At 38.2% G+C, this 16,280-nt stretch overlaps 1 protein-coding gene and 1 long non-coding RNA gene across 4 annotated transcripts in view; both read left to right on the top strand.

Moving 5' to 3' along the window:
* Window positions 1-16,280, top strand: part of LOC102946062 (indoleamine 2,3-dioxygenase 1) — a 68,926-nt gene that overhangs the window by 34,415 nt on the left and 18,231 nt on the right. The window contains exon 1 of one of the 2 annotated variants that reach the window (XM_037886334.2): window positions 13,683-13,796. The exons of the other annotated variant lie outside the window; for it this stretch is intronic. The gene's annotated coding sequence lies outside the window, so the exon portion shown is untranslated. Of the gene's footprint in view, window positions 1-13,682; window positions 13,797-16,280 lie in introns of those variants that run through there. 2 annotated transcript variants of the gene reach the window in all.
* On the top strand, window positions 331-8,095 carry LOC122463876. Of its 2 annotated transcripts, XR_006287571.1 has the most exons (3): window positions 331-344; window positions 1,875-1,877; window positions 2,001-8,095. It is a non-coding gene; the product is annotated as an uncharacterized LOC122463876 (long non-coding RNA). The 2 variants fall into 2 exon arrangements; XR_006287570.1 differs by lacking the exon at window positions 331-344 and having other exon boundaries at window positions 1,556-1,877.

Genomic DNA, 16,280 nt, shown 5'->3' with positions numbered 1-16,280 from the left:
TGTTAACATGAACAAGTGAACTTACTTTGACAACTAAAAACGTACACTTATATGAAAACTAAATTTAATGTTAAACATGAAAGCATAATTTGTCCTAGAAAGTACTGAACTCATGTTCACTTTAGTATACTAACCAAACTACTGAATACTGAACTCAAGACCTATATAGGTCACATTCACTTAAACTACATTTGCAGTTGTTTCAAAGTTAAGTTTGTTCACCTTGTTTCAATGAACTGTACAAAATAAGTATAAACCTTTGTACTTCAACTTCACTGTCCTACAGTCAGTCATTTATATGTAGACTAGTCAAACTACAAAGTATTCTACAGTACAAAGTAAAGGTCACTTAGTTTATGTCAAATGCAAAATTACTGTAAAGTATAAACAAACCAACTTCAAAATGACAACTGTTCAAGTAGTACTTTATCCTTGTCATTTATTAGTTAAGTAAATATTATAAAGTATAAAGGATAATGTTGAACAGTTTTACTTAACATAACATAACGTTTACCATCTACTTCTATGTTAAGTAAAAGTAAATATTATAATGTTAAGTTATAGTAAATTCAAATTGTTCTGTGTACTTTACTTCTTTCTATGTTAAACAGTCTCAGTGACTTTAAAGCAAGTAGTAAGGTCACTTCAAGTAGTTAGTAGTTTAATGTAACTTTGACTGTTCTAAAGTCTACAAACTTCACTGCACTAAAGTATTTAAACACACTAAACTACTTCAAAAGTAAAGTGATAAAAGACAGTCTGAACATGTAAGACTGTCTATAAAAGTAGAAGTACAAAAAGTTTAGTACATACTTTAACAAACTTAATGTTCACTAACTCAAACCCAGAGACAAACAAGCTTTAGACAAACTTTCAGTATTCTGTTTAAAAGTGTACTTCTTCTAGACTGTTAAACTTTGTAGTACAAGTGTAGTTGAAAAGTCTACTTTAGAAGTAGTACACATAGTGTAAAACATTAAGGCCAGTAAAAACTAACAGTGTACTGAGTTTGAATATGTGAGACCAATAGTATTTTACTTTAAAGTGAACAAAACAAAGTAGTTGTTTAGTTGTTTGACTTAGTTTGCTTAAGTCAAACAACTAGAGTTTCAACTTAAGTCAGACTGAGTTTAATAACTATAACAAGTACTTTAACCTGTAGTTTGCTGAAGTTGTTCTCTATAATGCAAAGGTTTAGACATAAAACAAACAGAACATTCCCCTAGAGTAATTACTTTAAACAGAGTGTGTTTGTTTTAGTTGGACTATAGTCCAACTAAAACACTTTTAAACTAGGTTCACGTTTTAGTTAACATTAGAGAAAAGTACTCGGGAAGTACTTTTACACTAAAAGTCCTAATAATTTGAGAACAAACAGACACACTTTCGTAGTTACTGTTTAGTAACAAAGTTTACTAAGACCTTTGTCAACCACAGTTTGTTTAACCAAAACATAGTTTACAGGTTTGCTTAAGTAATGTTAGGACTTAACTACGAGAGTACTTTAAATGACGGCAAGTAAAGTAGTTTATTAACTTTAAAAGAAAACTAACTTTGTTGAGTACGCTTTAAACCAACTGTTTGTGGTTTACGTTAACTACTTTATTCTTTAGTTAAGTAACCTTTGTGGTTACTTAAGTTCACTTAGGGTTGATGAACAAACTGACAGTGTAGTTTAGTAATGTATAGTTCTAATGTATAGTTTAGAACTATACAGGTTACTTACTGTGTAGAGTAATTTGTTGAAGTACACTGAACTGTGTAGTGTATACTTTTACCTGAATAAACAGTTACCAGAACATACATACTCTATGTATTCCCTGTCCCAAGTATACTTTATACTTTACATATAGTTCTGTCAGTAGTTTTTACAGTATGTAAAATTACTATGTTAAAACACTACAGTACATAATTAGCTTATGAACTTGAACTTGTTCTGATTACTTTTGTAAACTACACTTTACTCAGTTTACGTATTTGTAAAAACTGGGAACATGTAGAAACAGTTACACTAAACTAAGATACATATCAGAACAACTTACCTAAAACGAAAACTGGTTACTTATGTACTTAAGTAGTGTAAACTACAAACTTTGTAATCCCTTGAAACATACATGTTCTATGTAGTTTGTCTACAGTTTAGTTTTAGTTTAGAACTATACATATTTAAACATCTTAAAGTAAAAGCTTAAACAGTTTAATGATCAGAATAGTTTTTACAAACTACAAAAGTAAATCATCCATGATTTTACTTGCTTACTTGACATTGTGATTAGACTTTGTCTATCTGATCATGAGTTAGTACTCTACTTATTGGTATATAATCAGTACATTCTCAATCTGTAAATTTTATAGCATACTTTAACCATTACTTGATCATTGGATATTACATGATTTATTTGGTAATATGAATCTGAAAATCATTCTGATTTTACGTCAAGACTATGCTGAGAAGTGTATATACCAACTTTTTCACTGAGAGATAACTGAGTCTTTAATCAGAGAGTAAAGATCTGGAGTACACTTTAGATAACTGTCTAATTTGAGTAAATTTTTAAAGAAAACAAGGAGTATAATTACCTGCTGGAGATTAATCTAGATTGTTAAATTTGGTATGAGTCTAGAGAAACTAGAGCAATCTAGATCCTGACAAGTTTAATTACTGTAACTACACAAGTTTTAGCTTAATCTCAAGCTTGGACAAAATTGTTGGTTTAGATTAATATCTCAATATAAATTTTGTAAACTAATCAATGCTTAGATCCTGTCAGATTTAGAATATAATCAAGTGGTTGTCAGTTTTTAGATAATCTAGAGGTCATGTTTACTTTTTGTAAACTCAACCAAACAGGCAGAATTTAGGTCTAAGATTATGAAGTTTGACATTAAACTGATTTAGTAAGTGCTCTCAGACTTCAAACTATAGAATGTCTAGTAGTTGATAGAGATCTGTTTAGTTTTGACTGAAACATGTAGACAGACAGACATAAACTCCTAAATTTTACATTAGGATAAATCTAAAATTGAGATTTGAGTTATGTAGAATTACTATGATTTAATCTACACTAATCAATACATTAGTTCCACATTGCTTCATGTTAAATCTGAGGACTTTGAAAACATGTTTGTTAGCTGTTAATTGAGTATGTTAACATTTGAGATTTGTAAACTTTTGATTAAACACCTGTAAGATCTGACTGTACAGTCAAAGATCCAATGACATACATATACAGATCTAAAAACATGCTTAATATCAACTGAACTTTGATGCATTTTTACAGTTTAAATGTATAACTAGTTAGTTTAGTTTTACAGTAAACTTACAAACTAACTTAAAGTACTAGAACTATTTCAATAGATTATAAACCTTACAATCATTAGATCTGTTGAAGTAGGGTACAGTTTAAAAACTACCTAAATGTAGATTAAATCAAAAGCATTTAAACTAGATTTAGATCTAAACTTTGTAGTTCAGTACTATAAAATAGATTTCAAACTGTAGCATTACATTAACAACTGAAAACTGATATAAAAATCTCTGCTTTATAAATTTAACTATGAATTATTTAAACATCACTGTAGTTACAAAACTTGATTTCCTCCAGAAAACAGAAAACTAACACTCAAATTTGTAACTAAATTTGATGTTTGTAACTTTCCACAAATCTACATTACTAAGATTACTACTTTCAACTCATAAGAGAAACAATTTCTGAGTAAACTAGGTGACTCAACTCAAAACAAACAATCTATGTTTAGTTAGAGTTGAGAACTTTGTGTTATAGTACTATAACTATTAACACAATCATTTAATTAGTTTCTCTAACAATGAAACAGTTAAACTACAACAATGAACTTAATAGTTAAATCTAGTTTGTTTTAAAAGAGAGAAACTAATTCAGGTTAACAAAAACATGACTTTGATGTTTAAACCAGGAAACTTCTTGTTTTTATTCAGTTATATGAATGTTTTACATAGTAAGTAAGTGTGAATAAACAATAGTGTACAATCCATAAAGACACTATTGTTTGCATTGAAACTGTTTGAGACAGAACACCCATTTTTTGAGAATGTACATTTTAATGTTTGTAAATTCAAAAGTTTCTATAACAAATTTGTCTAAACCTATAAACACTGTAGCTGTCACATTGTACACAACACTGAACTCCTGTGAGTAGTTTAGTACAGCCAAATCAATCATCTCCATCTGATGTTCATGATCTATGCCAAAACTTAAATCAATACCTTATCTCATCTAGAGACAAACTTAGCACATGGGATCTTTTATAAACACAAATCTCACTACTGACCACTTAGTACAGCATGAGAAGGCAAATACACCATATTTATTGAAAATAAACAGCAGATGCTTTTCAGTCACACAACATACACACACATTCTGCAGGTGGTCTTTGTTGTAGCTCAAGTCAGACTGGTAACTATAATCTAATGGCCAGTTTGAGCATGAGTGAGGAGCTAGGCTCTGTCAGTTGCAATCCAAGGCTTTGCAGGACTGAACTCGGCGTTCCATGGCAAAACACCCCATCTTTATGTGACTCAATGATTACAGGATGACATTGCAAAATGCATGGAGTCCTTAAGTGGTGTTAATCTTGGTTTTCTGCTGTTAATGAGGGGAAGCCAGACAATAACCATCAAATGACATCTCCTATTTGTCATCTTGCCTTCAGGGGTGCCTGCCTCGCCTCTGAGGTCATCGGTGCTGCTAACATGTTTGTCTCCTGGTGTTTAGCCTTGGATATTTTCCGATAGATACAATGGAAAGTCTCTCACTTTTCCTGACGCGTGCATTCCTCTTTGAAGGTTTCTGTGAGAGAGACTGTTTGTGATGGCTTTCACATCTTATCTTTTTCTTGGACAAAGGTATACAGAATACATAAATAGATTAGAGAAACGTTGAGGGCCTGAAGCGCCAATGTGAACTGTTTGTATTACAAAGACAAAATCCTGAGTGACTGTCTAAGGTTTAGTAAGATAGTTATAGGAAACCAGTGTAAGTAAACTAATCCAGACTTATATAGATTTAGCAAAAGTAAACAGTCAGAACGTCTATAGTTATCCTACTAAAACAAAAGGGTGACCATAAGGATGGTTAAGTTGTTCTGGTCGGTCCCTGCCTTATTGGTACAGACACTGGCAGTCTAGCAGAAAGGAATGCATCTGACATTCAATGTATGTCTTTATAGATTCAAAAAGGGTGGCCGGTAAAATATGATTATAAAATACTGCTCCTACAAGAATAAAGGTACTAACTTTGTGACAAAAGAGAAAGTACAGCACAAGATTTGTACATGTACAACAATACTATAAAGTTGAAAACTAAAGTAGAATCCTAAATTACTGGATGATCAGTTCAACTGATCCAAACAAATACTTGTTAGAGTTTTTACTTCAAATTCAAGTAGAAATTGATTAGTACTGACACAGACAAACCCTTATTGTAAACATTTAAGGATTTGAGTGTTTTGAGAAATACCATTAACTTAAAAGTAACTTACACAGATTCAAAAGTGTAGAGTAGATATCAAAACCTTTTGGTAATGAGATTTTTCACAAAGATGATGTCTTTTTAATCAAGTGTACCTGTAAAGTAGTAAAATCTGAACAGGGACTGTAAACTAACATATCTGGTTGTGATTTGTGAGATTTCTTACTACAAAAGATGATAATTGGATGAGGTGTAGATGGAATCTGAAACACTAAATCTATCATAAGTAAGAGTACAAAAGTGAGATCCAGTTTTAGATGAGATTCTCTAGTATTAGAAAGTTTTGACCACTTAATGAGTCAGTACAGATCAAAATGTTTGCTTAATTCCAAATTTAAGAAGTAGAAAAGTAAAACTGTCACTTATAGTATTTGTTTCAGTTTAGTCACTTGACATTAATATTCAGGTCAATAAGTTATGAGATTTAACTAAAAGTTTTGTCTGTAAAGTATCTGACAAACAGTGACTCAGTTTTTGAGAGAGTTTGTAGTTACTTGGTTTTAAAGAAGTAGATTAATCTAAACTGTTGTTTTTTAAAAACCGGTCAAGCAGAATATAACCCTATCCTGTAAATGCAGACACAGAATGCTACTACTCTATGCTTAAGATGAGTTTAAAGTGATGATGGTTTTGATAAACTATGACAGAAGTAAGTAAACTAAAACAGTTTTAAAGAATCTTATCCTTTACTATGTTACCAAGATATCCTGTCAACTAACAAAGCATCTTACAAATGCTTTGAAAACACAGAAGTGTTAAGCATACTCCTACTACTGTTTAAATCTAATCTGGAAAGTAACTATATCACTTTGGTATACCAATCAACTTTAGTATAATGAAATCAACATCTGAAGATTAGTGTCAAATCTTATGACTAATCTTCAGAAGATGGATATATCCATGTCTCAGTTTCGAGTCATGTGCATTAGTCTCTTAAGTGCACTTTAATGCACTTTGAATATTATCCTAATCATCATAATGTTTGCTTTGAATTTGGCTGAACTCAACTGTTTGGAAAACAGGTTTGTTAATTGTGTGAAAACTAAACAAAAGAACAAACTAAATGACAATCTTTAACCTTTGGATATCAACTACAAAAACGTCTAGTTTTGTAATAATAGTTCAATCTATGGACAGTGATTACTGATTCTGATAACTGTCATCTGATTGAATGTTAAACTCCACATTAGAAAAATCACATGACAGAGAATCTAGGATGTTTGTTCACTAACATCCTAGATTCTTTGTCATCTGATTAAATACTGATTAGAATAATAAACTCTACAATCAGATGACATAGTGAACAATCACTGTCCATAGATTCTGATAACTGTTAGTTTGGTAACATCCTATCAACATCAAGATCTAGGATGTTACATTGATTGTTTTTCTAGTGTGATAGTTTGGTATTTGGGCATGTGTTGTTAAAAGGTGCCACTGGACTCAGTTAACTACTGGTAGTAAAGCAAAATAACTTTTACCCACAAAAGCTTATTGGATCAATACCCTTAAACACATAAACCACTTCTTCAGATGCAATGTTACAACAACAGTCTCACATTTGTTCACCAATCCTCAACTTTGATAAGATCAGATACTGATAATCTTGAGTTTGATAACAGTCTCAACACTGATGTATTTCCTGATATCTAACTAGTTACAAATGCTGAATATCCTGAATACAAAGCACCTCAACACTTCAACTATTTGTATCTCACAGATCTATATAGTCTGAAAGTTCAGCAATTAACATGTTGCTCTGAGTTTGATTCTTTCCTTGTCAGTAAGTTTGTTAACAAACTTTAAGATTAAAACTTGTTAGTCGACTAAAACTGATTTTGACTGATATCTTGAGACAAATCTTGTTTTCAGTAAGATCCTAGAATATCATCTGATAAAACATCAGGTAATATTACATTTTATCACCCTACATAGTTAATATAAAACTGTTAAATTGATTATGTTTGCTATATTTATAACTAACTATGTAGGGTGATCTAGTTTTATATTACCTGGATTTACTGTTAGACAAACATGTCTACATCATTCTTGGATGAGTTCGATGAGAGAGTGTATTAGATAAGATTTTTCACTCTGATCTTTAACTGGTTGATATGTTTGTTTCTTAGATTAATCAAACTCAGAAGTAAATCAGTTGTTATGCAGACTTGATCAGTTTTCAAAATATTCTCAAATTGTTTTAACACTTTCAGTGTAACTGAAAAACGATAGTTGGAGATGTTCTCTAGTGTTTCGTTTAAACACTAAATTTAAACACCCACATGAATAAGGTTGAACAACCCTGATTGTTATTATACACTTAGTTCCTCTAAACTCAGTTAATAACTACACTTTATCAAAAGAACCAGAGAAATAACACAAATGGTGTTGTAAAATCTAAGATCAAAGTGTGTTTGTTTACGAACTAAATTTTTTTCACAAGGATGTTTACTTTAATACTTTAGAGGATTGAGGTAGTAGAAATTGTTCAAATCTGTATGTTTGTGTAACAGACTGATTTGTTAAGATTTGATAAAGTGTTCTGTAGTGAAATGTTTATGAACTAAATAAATACATTACCACAAGTTTTAATCCATAATTGAGATCTGTTAGATAAACAAGCATGTGCTACAAGTGTTAGAAATTAAAACAAACCATTTCATATAACAGATGTGAGCTTGTTTGGTATCTACATGTACACCATTCATAAATTTACAATTAGTTTGATCATGTGTACATCTAGAGATCTCATTTGTACCAAAGTTACATTTTCCATGTGGTATTTGAAGATAATCAATCTCTACAACTAAATGTGTAAAAACACACAAAAGATTGTAGAGAATCTCTACAAACGAACAAAAAACACACTAAAAGTCAAGCACTTTGAGGAATGACTATTCAAGTCAAGCACTTGTACCAATAAACTTTATCTCATTGACATATATTTAGTCAAAGTTTATTGGTATATACAGGAAAAGTCAGGCACATCAGACTGGCAATTTGAAACACTGACATCTTGTATGCACAAGTATTCGTGCACAGGCAGTGTATTGGCAATACACTTTACCATTGCTCTATACGTGTACGGATGTGTATACTTGCTGCACTCAATGCCTGTCCATGTGAGTGGCAAAAATTCATACAACTGTTATACGTTTGATCTGTATGACTCTTTAAATATATGTGTTCAATCCAGTGAACAGATCCAGCTGCTTGCAGATGCTAACACACGCAAATAGTTTTAGTCACACCCTATGATACATAATGTGCACAAAAGTGCAAGCAGAACACCATTGCATACATACACTTTTGTGATTGTTGACCGTGATGATGCACCAATACAAACGTACAAACATTTTCTTATCCGATCACAAATTCAAGCTCTCAAAGAATACACATACATAAACTCGGTCAGCAGCCTGCAGCATCCGGTAACCATACCCCCATAGAGACTTTTTCTAAATGCAGGACACACCCTACAGTAACATGCACCATGGAACTTCCAGTGCAAGGGGGCACAATTACCCCACTTTAATCAACATCTACTTCTGTTGCAAACACATTCTTTGCAGCAGCAGCTTGGGGTGTAGACTTACTAACAAACAAACAGTATACTCAAACTGAGAACAGTAAACTGACTGACAGTCAATGTGTCTGTCATTATACCCATCTCAGTCACAATACAGGGGTGAAGAACTGAAACGTGACTGTGTGTGTGTGGGTATGGCCTTGAAGAGTTTCACAGCACAAATTCTGTACTCCTGGTGCACTAAGCAAAGAATCTGCACGATCGCTATTCGGAGGCTCCCGCCACACTCGCAACTGAAAAGAAAAACAACAGCCCGCAAAAGAAGAGCGGTGGCGGTGCAAGCTCTTGATAGACCGAAAAATTTTGTGCATGTGTTTGTTTGCTTATTGAGGGATGAGAAAGTAAGGCCAAAAAACCCCCACGGCCTCGGAGTGTACCTTAAATCCTTGGGAAATATAGCTCCGATCAGAACCTTGTGCCCTTTGACAGTCATACTGCCTGTATGCCTAGAATCTGCTTATGTTGTGGTGATCTTCCACCACATTCTTGCCCTTCTTGAGATTTACATGCTGCACATAGGTCTGAATTTAGGGCCTGGCTTTGTACAGGATGGGATTTAATCTTTTCTGGCAAATTGCTGTTTATTGTGAATTGGACCCAGCTCCTTTAATTCCGTTACCTTGCTTTATGGCACGTTTACTCAACCGGCACGCGAAGAACTGACCAAGTTATGAGTCATCACTGTGGTACACGTGCTCCATCCACCCAGGACTGGAAATTCCTCCTCCTTTGGAATGGAATCCTCCTATTACTGTGTCTTTTCCTCATCTACCATTTGCGGACTCTCTTCTTCCAATCAACATTTACCTGTAAAATATATGGAAATACAATTAGCTACATGTTAGACTTTAGTTTAAGCAAAAACTGATGTGTCAGGGGAGAGGGGAGGTTTCTTCCCCCTAACTAGAAGGCCCTTATCCCAACAGGGCCAGGTGTCAAACCTTGCCTCTCCTTCCCCATGGATCTTCCCAGTGAGTACCCCTTGTGACAGGATCCCCGGGATGCAGCCTGGGACACTGGGACCACTGTAGCCCTTAACTCACAAGCAAAGCATTGAGAGAGACAGCCCAGGCTAGAGACAAGCAGCAAGCCCCTCGAGGCGCTGTGATCGCTCAGCACAACCGCATGTGGAGCCCCGCACCCTGCTAGATTGCATGAATGCTCCCAGAGCCACTTACGGAGAAAGGCACCGCCCAAATCCCTCCAGCTCCCAGCTCTCTACCTCAGGAACGTACCGTCTTGTGCTGTTCAAGACAAAGCAGTGAACCAATTAGTATGACGTCACAAAGATAAGCAGTGCAAATTTATTATTTCCATTGATGAAGGCTAGTGTATATCCAGTCATCTCAAACTTTCCAAAACACTATCTCTTCTGATACTTTGCTCAGGTCTGCATACTCTGGAATGACATCGCATTCAGTAAATCATATCCATCTTGCAGAAAGCGGGGGCCTCACCCATAGGAATATTATGTTACTTTGTGAGAGAGTTCTGAAAATAGATATCTAGTATATGAGCCAACTTGTATGTCTGTAATTTGACTATTTCTGTATCTGAAGTTACAATATGACTGTAACACTTCAGGTACAACAATGAAAAAGCCAGACAGCGTTAATGGCCGATCACCAAGAGACAAGGTCTTTTACAGCGGGCCTACAGAGGCATGTGACCACGTCACCTGATACTGGAACCCATCTTGCATTCTGTACTTAGCCTCTTGTGGAAAACAGGTGGGACTCCTGGGGGGGGGGGGGGGGAGGGGGTCTGTTTCCTAATGTAAATCCTATTTCAGGGTGGGGAATGAGGTAATCCAGGTCATCAGTTCTCCCCTGTGACCTGACCCAAGATGAAAGTTGTTTTCAGTCCTTTCTTACCCTTCCAACCTGGTTCCAGCAAAGTCTGAACTGGGGGAAGTCTGAAGAAGATCACATGCAAGTTCTCACCCTGAATGTGGTTCTAAAAACCAGTTAGCAGACAGAGCAAGAAAACTTATTTTCTTAGAGCAAGGCAATCTAAAACAGATTGTTCATTTCTGCCCTATAAGAAAGTGTATTAAGCTTAATACAGTCCAGGTTAAATTCCTCCTGTTGTTTGTATTAGTAAAGTAAGGTGTAATTTACATGTGATTTCTAACCGGGGGCGGTGGGAGTGAAGTTGTGTGGACCCTCTTCCGCATTGAGGGAAGAGGTGAATTTCATATACATTGTCGGTTTGTACTCTTGGGGGGGGTGGGGGGGGAGCACCTGGGTGCTCTGGCAAGCCCTTTAAGCTGAACCTTCCCAGAGCAGATGTCTGGCACTCTGTGCAGCTGGGCGTGGCCCGGTCTGTGTGCTTGGCTGGAAAACGCTGGGGAGCCTAGCCCAGCACCACTGGGTAAAAGACTAATCCGCCAGCCTGGGTCCCCTCGTGGTGGCCTCCCGGCACCCCAGGGGACACCCGAGGGGGGCCAGCCTGTCACAATCTTTACTACAAAAGATCAATACCAAAGTTTTTACCGGTGTGTTTACTGTTTGCGTGTTTATATGTTCTTTTAACAGTTTGCCTGAAGTAAGTATGTGGTAGTCTAAACTCTCAAGCACCATTAGACTGGGCAACATCTAGTTTTACCCCGTCTTAGATGTACTTAAATTTCAAATTAGACAAAAAGTCAGTTTCTCTCACCCCCCAGGTATTGCAGTCCTTTGGCCCCGGGTGAAGGGACAAACCTGTGTTTTGGCTCCGCTGTTGGAGTCTTCGGTCTTCTTCGGAGCGTCTGTCTTGCTTGCAGCAGAGGGGGGCGGGAGAAAGGCCCAGCATATGGCCATTGTGTTCTGTTTTATACCCTCAGTCCACATGCTTGGAGAACACAAGTCCAGGCATGTCTTGGGGGCATTGCTGAGTAAGTCCCCAGGCAAGGTTGAGCAATTCCCCTGGGGATAGTCACAACAATTATCAAGGTAGGAAAATACATGTGAGTTACAACTGGCTCCTCAAGGGCCAGTCCCACCAAGAACAGATGGCAACGAGCACCCTGCTGAGCCTGTGCCGGTCCTTGGGGCCTCAGTGTCACTCTAGTGTGTGTCCGGTAAGCCAACAGAGCGTTCTTTGGAGCAGCTCTGGACTGGACCATGGACAAACCATACTTACCGCCAGACAGGCTTCTACCCTTGAGGAACCTCAGTGTCCAAAGCCATCTCAGCCCTCAAACAATAGTTTGTTCCTTCCCGATGCTGTTGGGTCAAGTAGTGGCATGCACCCACGTGACCCCATTTGCCAAACCGATCTTAACCAGGGCTGAACACGTCGCAGGTGCAGTCTCTACCCCAGACAGGGACTCCATAGAGAAGAAAGCCTCCGTTTCAGTTCGGCACAGCTTCCTCCTCTACACAGGGCAAGGGCTCAGTCCACAAGGGCACAAACTGCCTCGGTGGCATCACTTTCAGAGGTTGCTGCCCTCTAAATACCAAGCAAACGTGGAGTTCCATCCACACGTTTGCAAGACATTACGCCGTGGGTCCGACGCTTCTCTGCTGAGGCATCCTTTGGAGCAATGGTTCTACAAGCAGCAATCCCGTCGGCATTCTTACTGAGGAAGAGACAGTGAGTTCTGCTAGTCACCCACATTGGAATATACAGTAAGGAAAGAACTGGAGTTCTTTCAGTGCTCGTCCCTGTGTAAAGTTCCCCTTCTTGGAGCGCTGATCGCTCTGCATATTCCTGCATGGGTATGCGTGCCCAAGACAAGAATTCTCGCAAGCGGCGTTTGTTGGTCCATGCTTGCATCCTGTCCAGTCCGTGCCCCCTCATGCTCTGCACTGAGTTGATCCGCCCCACCCCTGGTAAGCCCTGTCTCTATCACAAATCTTGCCAAGATCTGAAGCAGAAGGGAAGGAGGGCAGCTCGTGAAATACTGAGAGAGGCCATACATCTCAAAGAGCTCCAGTTACGGTAAGGTAGGGAAGTTACTCAAAGGGTGTCCTGCTTTGTCCGATTCAGAATAAATTCCCTTTTTTAGCATCACAGCATTGCTGCTAGCAGAACCTGCATGTGTAGAAAAGTGGGCAAAAGTTAAAATATATCAGCTGATCTTTGAGGAGAGGGGGGAAAACAATTGTTGTATCAGACCTAAAAAGAGATGGGCCGGGATTATTCAAGAGTAGTGAAGGACTGAAATCACAAAAATCCCCCTGCAACCACAAAGCTAGTTCTTAAACGTCCAGCACGTGACATTCCTTATGAAACATACTGGGGCTGCTTTAACAGCGGTTCCTAAAAGGAAAAGCTGTTACCTCTACAAATGCAAAAGAACGCACAGAAAATACTACTTTGATTTAGTTCCCGTACATAGGCGGGGCATGCAGACTCCCAACTGGAAAGGCCTGTTCAGTGGGGGTAGTAAGTTAAAGTTTAACAACCAATGACAAATCCCTTTGCTGGTGTCAAAGAAGTGCCGGCACCCCCCACGCTAGAAGCTGATCCGATAAGGCTGAACAACTCAGGAGGAGACATTCCAGCTCAATCTACATGGCTTCAGCTGCGCATATGGCTCACTGTAATGGTAAAGGGGCTAACAAAGAAAAAAGGGATAACCCTACTGCTCACCTTCACCTTACTGAAGAGAAAAACAACAAGTGGGGAGAGAACTTGGTAAAATCTGGGTCACTATAACCAGCAACAAGGTATGGGAACCGCAGCTCTTCCCCCCACCCTCCGAACAGGTATGTTATATTCTCTGTACCTGGGGCAAAGCGCCATGGAGCTGTGGTTTTGTCTCTGGAACGGTCTGTACTTGGTTATCTGCTGAATTCTTCACAGCAAGCCAGGCAGGGACCTACGTAATCAGGTTAAAAGGAGACCCCCACCCCCCGTCTGTCTCAGGTACTGTTGTTCAGCAGTGCATGGTTATTCCTACAATAACTCTAGGAGCAGGAGACGCTTTGAGAGATTGGGGGTGGGGGAAGGGCGTGCATAATTCATAGATTCCAAGGCCAGAAGGGACCATTGTGATCACGTCGTCTGATCTCCTGTATAACATTGGCTGTAGAATGTCCCCAGAACAATTCCTTATGCCAGATCAAATCTCAAAAAATCAAGATTGGACTTTAAAACTTGCCGATGATGGAGAATCCTTCACAACACCACTTGATAAATTGTTCCAGTGGTGAACTACCCTCACTGTTACAAATTTACACATTTTTTCCGGGCTGCATTTATCTCCATTCAACTTCCAGCCATTACTAGATGGAATATATAGGCCCAAACAAATAAATATTTATCAATCTATGGGCTCGTCAAAGTTACAACACCATCCAAAGGTATAACAGTACAAAGGTGTTTAATATTAACATTGGACAGTGATTGGGTTAACAACAAAATTTGGTGTTTGTTACTCAAAGTCAAACTGTATACCACTGAGACCTCAGTCTAATGGCATGTTAACTTGCTTTTTATTTACTGAGCACCATTTTATTAATTACCGGTACTTACCCTCCGTTTTCCCTTCTTAACCAACTACAAACTACCTAGACTAAGGAAACTAAGGATTGTTAGAGAAGATAATGTTTTAAAATGCTTGAGAGTCTTATTTTTATAAGTTTCAAGGAAAACCCTCATCTTTGAGGGTCTTTTCCCCCCACCAAAAGTAACAACTGTTCGTTGTGTTGGGCTAAAAACCACACTTCTCTTTTACATGGTATTAGAGCTGTTGGAACTGTCCTTTGTATAAAATGTTCTTGCTGATGATGCTGCTAAAGAGAACACTGGGAGCTTATGTTCAGCTGATTATCTTGGGAAGCAGCGACTAAACACAAAAAGGGGGAGTTGTGGTGGATAAAGTCCCCCATTCTGTAAGTATGGCCTACATCCTTAGGCATGGTAAGCTGAGCTCAAGCAAACACTTGCACATGTGTACATCAATTTGGCCATATTAAAAGTGATCTAGGTCTGTGCTTCTTAAGCTATCTGATGTGGGGGACCGGCATTTTTCCCCCCCCACAATGTGCGCGCAGACCGGCAGCCGATGGCTCGTGGAGCGGCACCGGTCCACGGACCGCCACTTTGAGTAGCGCTGGTCTAGGTCACTCAGTGATCTGCTCGGAGATTTGTTTTATTCGAGGCCATTGACACGCTTAAAATTTTTTACATCATCGCCCATATCTGCGAACCATGTACCACTCCCCCAATTTATCATCACAAAAATAGCATGGGGCCAAAAACCAATCTCCCGCTAGAAAGAAAAAACAACACAACTCACTGGCTGACTTCCCATTTCAAGATAGGTCTACAATTATACGATTTTACATTAACACTTTGGGCACAGAGGACAAGTCTGAGGAGACTTTCAGCTTTAACCCTTCGAGGCTATTTCCACGCAACTTCCCTGGCTATAGAAATCAAATGGAGAGAGTGGGGAGAACCGTTTCCCCGAAGGGAATGGCTGGAATTGGTTCCCTCTGGATTCAGAATAGCAGCCGTGTTAGTCTCTAAGGTGCCACAAGTACTCCTTTTTCTTTTTGAGGATACAGACTAACAAATTTAATTTGAGCTTAAGCTTTCATGAGCTACAGCTCACTTCATCGGATGCATTCAGTGGAAAATACAGTGGGGAGATCTGAACATGAAACAATGAGAACATAGAGAACATGAAACAATGGGTGTTACCATACACACTGTAACAAGAGGGTGATCACTTAAGGTGAGCTATTACCAGCAGGAGAGCGGGGGAGGGGCGGGAGGGAGGGGGGAAACCTTTTGTAGTGATGATCAAGGTGGGCCATTTCCAGCAGTTGACAAGAATGTCTGAGGAACAGTGGGAGGGGAGGGGGAAGGGGGGGAATAAACATGGGGAAATCGTTTTACTCTGTGTAATGACCCATCCACTCCCAGTCTCTGTTCAAGCCTAAGTTAATTGTATCTAGTTTGCAAATTAATTCCAATTCAGCAGTCTCCGGTTGGAGTCTGTTTTTGAAGTTTTGTTTGAAGAATTGCAACTTTTAGGTCTGTAATCGAGTGACGAGAAAGATTTAAGTGTTCTCCGACTGGTTTTTGAATGTTAATTCTTGACATCTGATTTGTGTCCATTTATTCTTTTACGTAGAGACTGTCCAGTTTGGCCAATGTACATGGCAGAGGGGCATTGCTGGCACATGAGGGCATATATCATATTGGTAGATGCGCAGGTGAACGAGCCTCTGATAGTGTGG

This window comes from Chelonia mydas, chromosome 26, assembly GCF_015237465.2.
Source record: "Chelonia mydas isolate rCheMyd1 chromosome 26, rCheMyd1.pri.v2, whole genome shotgun sequence".
Classification (NCBI taxonomy): Eukaryota; Metazoa; Chordata; order Testudines; family Cheloniidae; genus Chelonia; species Chelonia mydas.
This window is presented reverse-complemented; position numbering and strand designations above follow the sequence as displayed.